Here is a 6,246-nt window from a genome sequence, read left to right as displayed (position 1 = left end):
CACACCGGTAAATCCCAAACGACGCCCCGCTTGGTGTAAGGAGCGTAAACATTGAACGATTCAACAGTGGGAAAACGTTGTGTGGAGTGGCGAATGACGGTACACAATGTGGCGATCCGATGGCATGGTGTGGGTATGGCGAACGCCCGGTGAACGTCAACTGCCAGTGTGTGTAGTGCCAACAGTAAAATTCGGAGGTAGTGGTGTTATGTTGTGGTCGTGTTTTCCATGGAGGAGGCTTGCACTCCTTATTTTGCGTGGCACTACCACAGCACAGGCCTACATTCATGTTTTAAGCACCTTCTTGCTTCCCACTGTTGAAGAGCAAATCGGGGATGGCGATTGCATCTTCAACACGATCGAGCACCTGTTCGTAATGCACGGCCTGTGGCGAAGTGCTTACACGACAATGACATCCCTGTAATGGACTGGCCTGCCAGAGTCCTGACCTGAATCCTATAGAACACCTTTCGGATCTTTTGGAACGCCGACTTCGTGCCAGGCCTTACCGATCGACATCGATACCTCTCCTCAGTGCAGCACTCCGTGAAGAATGGGCTGCCATTCTCCAAGAAACCTTCCAGCACCTGATTGAACGTAAACCTGCGAGAGTGGAAGCTGTCAGCAAGGCTAAGGGTGGGCCAACAGCATACTGATTTGCAGCATTACCGATGGAGGGCGCCACGAACTCGTAAGTCATTTTCAGCCTGGTGTCCGGATACTTTTGATCACATAGTGTATATCGCCAATCTTACAAAGCTCTTCCGCACCCAAAAATAAAGTTGTACCGCCAATGAAGTATAACAGTTACGCATTCCAGCTTTAGTAATGGGAAAAAGCCTGGAAAAAGATTCAGTCTCACTGCCTTCGTTAACTACCTGAACCGACTACTGTCACAGGACCTCTTTCAAAACACCAGGAATTTTTGGTCATATGGTATGACATCAGAAGGGAATTGAAGACCCTCGCTATACTAGAGAAAATTGAAGAATACATCCAAAAATGGCTCACTCATGCCTCCAAACAATCGATGAGTGGCTAAGAAAGCTACTGATTCCCGACCGACGGGTGAAAGATGTTTTGGAGAGACCAGGGAAATCGAGGACTCAGGACAGGAAGAGGCCCACAGACCTAACGCGCGAAATGGCTGATGCGACAAAACTGTCAGGGATACAAAACGCCGGCCGCTATGATCGAGCGGTTCTAGACGCTTCAGTCCGGAACCGCGCTGCTGCTACGGTCGCAGGTTCGAATCCTCCCTCGGGCATGTATGTGTGTGATGTCCCTAGGTTAGTTAGATTTAAGTAGTTCTAAGTCTAGGCGACTGATGACGTCAGATGTTAAGCCCCATAGTGCTCAGAGCCATTTGAACCATTTGGATACAAAACATCAGTGTGCAGAAACTTGTGGCGAGGCAGGAACCAAAACAGAAAGTAGCAAAACAAGTTGCATAATATTGAATTCTACCTTCAAATGTTGCTTCTCACATTAAAATAAGGAGAGCTCCCGTCATTTTATAACAATACCACTGCAGAGTGACATAGTAATCAAATCCAGTGTTAAATTTCGGGAATGCAGCCGCATAAATTCTGCTTCTTCTTCTAATATTTCGGCTGTATATCTTTCAGCCATCTTCAGAGAGAGCCGTACGACTGACGCTCCAGCGCTCGCTCCATCCTTTTAAACTCGCGGACCGCGCCACTGCGCATGCGGCCACAGATGTTACGTCTGTGGCTGCGCATTCGATCCATGCTGGGAGATCGATGTATTACTGGGAGCTGAACTGTAGCGACGTCTTTGTAAGTTCAATATTGAAAGTGCCGGATTAAAAACTTAAAGAGCTCAATAATCTCGCTCTCAAATGTCGTAGCTTGTCCAGTCGTCGAAAACATAAAATCATCTCCTCCCCGAAGAGGTACTTGATGTGAATCTTCAGGTTTTCGCGGCACAAAGTCTTTGCGCCGCGAAAACCTGAAGATTCACAAATCCAGTGTTGTTGAAAAACAGGTTAAATCGCCAAAAAACAATAAGGGGTCTCCGTCAAGTTCCGTACATAATTTGCGGATCAATTAGCTCTACTCTTCGCCATAATTTACTGGAGATACTTTGAGCACAGATATGTTCCTCCTAACTAGGAAAGAGTACACTTCACACACATTTAAAAATGAGGAATTCCAACGAATGCACGGAAGTACTATCATATGTAACTGACATTCATTTGCAGCAGAATTCTACGTCATATTCCGAGTTCAAACATTATGCCACGCCTGGAATGAGAATAACTTTGGCCTTGAACTCAGCACGGGCGCCAAAAACAAGGATCAAGCGAAACTCGACTCGCTTTCTACACAAGCGATATCCATAGCCCCACGGACAGAGGAAAAAACTGATACGGTTTTTCTAGATGTTAGGAAAACATTCGATTCAGTACAACATCGACGTCTTCGAAATCAAATACTCCTGTACGGGTTTTTATAGCAGAGTTGCGAATGGATCGAAAACTTCCTGACTTCGTGTTATCATGGATGGTGGGTACGGTGTCATCTCCAGAACTGCACGACGGAAGAAAATCGTAGCACCAAGAACAAATAGTGTTTGGAGGGCACGGTGGAGGTCTGTTGTGTTTTCTGATGAAAGCTGGTCCTGCCTCGGTGACAGAAATGGCCGTGTGTCGGTTAGAAGGTGGCCAGTTAAGGGTCTGCGACCGACCTTTCTGCGTGCTAGACACACTGGACCTAAGCTTGAAATTAGAGGCCTGAGGTACAACTTTGTATGGCAACAAGACCACTCTCGTGGTCATCCCACGCACCCTGGCTGCAAATCTGTACGGCAGTCTGGTGATCCGACCTGTTGTGCTGCCATTCGTGAATATCTTTCCAGAGGGTGTTTCCCAACTGCATGACGGTGACCCAAATGTCACTGTTGTAACCCAGCACGCTCTAGAGATTGTCGACATGTTGCCTTGCTCTGCTCCATCACCAGATGTGACTCCAGTCGAGCACATTTGGGACATCATCGGACGACAAGTCCAGTGTCATCCAGAAACAGCTTTAACCGCCCCTGTATTGACCTATTAAGCTCAACAGGCAACTCCAGCCCACAAACTGACATCCGGCACCCGTAAGACACAATGTGTGCACGTTTGTATTCTCCCAGTCAACATTCTGGTGGTACCACTGGTTATTAATCTACCAGCATTTTACATTTGCAATGGCTAATCTCGAGCTTACATTAACCTGTGAACTTGCAATGTTAATCACTTACCTAGACAAATGTGTTTCAGAAATTTCATTACTCTACATTAATTATATCTTGGTGTTGTGATTTTCTTTTCCGTCAGTGTATTTGCATGAGAGTTCTACACAACACTGAGAGTCCAACATTATGCCACGCCTGAAACGTGAATAACCTTGTCCTTGATTCAGCTCGGGCTCCGAAAACACGCGGAACTCAACTCGCCCTCTACACACGTGGTATCCTTAGTGCCATGGACGGAGGAAAAAAACTGATTCGATTTTTCTAGACCTGAGAAAAACTTTCGATTCAGTACATCATAGTTCTGTACACGTTTCTACAGCACAGTTGCAGCTGGGTCGAAAATTTCCTGACGGCTCGTTATTCTGAGTGGGGGTTATCTAAGAATGAGTTTCAATGGATGCGGTTATTTATGAGGAAATTATATGCAGGTCAAGGAAGGAAGGAAGTCAGATTAAAGTGTAACGTTCCGTCGGTATCGAGGTCATTAAAGACGCAACACAAACTCGGAATGTTTCAAGGATGGGGAAGGAAATCAGCCCGATCCTTTGAAACGAACGTTCCCGGCATTTGCCTAGAGCGATTTAAGGAAATCATGGAAAACCTAAATCTGGATGGTCGGACGCGGATTCGAACCGTCGTCCTCCCGAATGTGCGTCTAATGTTTTAATCATTGCGCTATGATGTTCAGAAGCCAGTGACATCCACTGAGAGTTCGACAACAGCCTAGCTCAGACAGTGGCTGTTAGCTCTTAATGTAGAGAACTGCTAAGTTGTACACCCTGTGAGACTTAAAACTATGGTATCCTCCGACTACAGGATCAATAAGTCACAGTTGAAGTTAATAATGTCAAACAAATCGTTGGAAGTCACGATCTGTAGAGATACGAAGTCGAGCGACTAAAACAATTTACTTGTGTGTCAAGCAAATGAGGTTCAACGATGCAGTGGTAGGATACTGAGAACCTGTGCTTTGACTGCGAAAGAGATTGCTTACAAAACACTTTACTTGCCACTGTACTTAACTGTTGCTCACTTTGCGTGGAATTCTTATTAGGACATACTAAGCTTAGAGTCAATCCCGGTCTGTAAGCAACGCTTAGTCGTCAGTCTTGCATGATCACGCCAGATATGTGAAATAAAACGGTACGTGTGGACGTAAGTTTGGATGACTTGCATCAATTGTACGATGTTTGACAAAGTTGCAAAACACTGACGGACTGGAACTTCGTGTACATGCGAGCCTGCCGACAAGTCTGTCCATGCAGTGGCACACCAGTCTTATCGCTAAAAAATGCTTCAAATGGCTCTGAACACTATGGGACTTAACATCTGTCATCAGTCCCCTAGACTTAGAACTACTTAAACCTAACTATGCTAAGGACATCACACACATCCATGCCCGAGGCAGGACTCGAACCTGCGACCGTAGCAGCAGCGCAGTTCCGGACTGAAACGCCAAGAACCGCTCGGCCACAGTGGCCGGCTTATCGCTAAAATTTAGCACCACCAGGGGTCTACTCTCGGTGGCTCTAGAGGTTCCAAGTGTTTTAGTGCGTGTAGTGGCGAGATAAAATGGCAGACTTACGACACTGGACTGACGAATTTCTCACTGATTTCATAGAGATGTATTAAAGTTTTCCTTGCCTCTGGCAAGTAAAAACTGAGGATCACAACAACCGAGACAATAAAAACCAGTCATACGTCGCCTTCTTTGGTAAGTACATGGAAGTGGACCGCAAAGCAACAATAGAGTTGGTCACCAAAAAGATCAACTGATCTCGAACAGTTCACCGCAAAGAGAGGTCGAAAATAAAAGTGTCCATGGGGTCTGGAGCTGGAACAGAGGGAATTTAGAAATCTTCTTTGTGGTTCTTTGATTTACTTTCCTTCCTGAATGTCGATGACCAACCTCAGAGAAGGTAAGTAGTAAAAATGAATTTTAATTTTCGTGGCCAGCAACCATTATTTATTGAGTCACTCATACGAAATTATGCAATTTGTGTTTTTATAAGTACCATTATAAGTATTATGTGTAGTATAAGTTTTGTACCTTACAGTGAGACTCTACTGTATTTTTAACAAAAGAAAAAGTTTGCAACACAATGGATCCAGAACTAATCGCTGCACTGATTGTTTTCCTAGTTAGTGTCAAGCTTTTCTAAAGCACAATATGTATACTTTTACGATGCGACCTGTAAATGCCCGTTCGAACTGCACAGTTTTATGTACGTTCTAAGTTACGCGATGGCTTTGCCTTGCCATGGTGTTGATCCTTCATTGTAGTATATTTTAAAGCTGCCCCTCACTATTTTTGTGCTTTCTAGAACCACACCACGTCTTCCAAGTTTAAATTATGCGTAATTTCGGGGTTACATTTCGTTCCTAATACCACAGACCCATCCTCTATTTTTTCTGTATCGATTATATCAGGTGAAAAACAGTTATGAGAACATATTCTTCTAAAAAATTGTGCCATACATAGCAAGCCATCACTACGATTTCAACAATTTTTACATCCAAATTAATGGCAGTTTGCGGAATTCGGAAACGAGATGCAATTATTCCAAATCTATTTTCAAAGACACGTCAAGCTCTTGACAATTGGTAGTTAAAAATCGTGTATCCCGGCTTATGCTGCTTCTAGGATTTGGTTTGAGAAAATGAGACTGCGGTCCAGAAGCTTCGTCACCGACAAAGAAGTAAGGAGATGCTTGATTATTATTTGACACTTTATCTGCTTTAGGAATCTTGAGGCTACCTTGTATCATTTGTCATAGAACTTCGTGTTTGCAACTATTCCTCCATCGGAAATCCTGTCTTTTTTCCAATATCACAGTAGATAAATTCACAATAAGCGTTGGCAGTTACCATGAGTACAACTCTGTGGGTGTTTTTAAAACTGAAATCCACTGTGCCCTGCTGATGGGATTCTCACATGCTTCCCGTCAACTGTGTCATTCAGCTATGTCTGTCTCTTCTTTTTTCGGT

Source organism: Schistocerca americana, chromosome 4 (genome assembly GCF_021461395.2).
Source record: "Schistocerca americana isolate TAMUIC-IGC-003095 chromosome 4, iqSchAmer2.1, whole genome shotgun sequence".
In the NCBI taxonomy this organism is placed as follows: Eukaryota; Metazoa; Arthropoda; class Insecta; order Orthoptera; family Acrididae; genus Schistocerca; species Schistocerca americana.
This window is presented reverse-complemented; position numbering follows the sequence as displayed.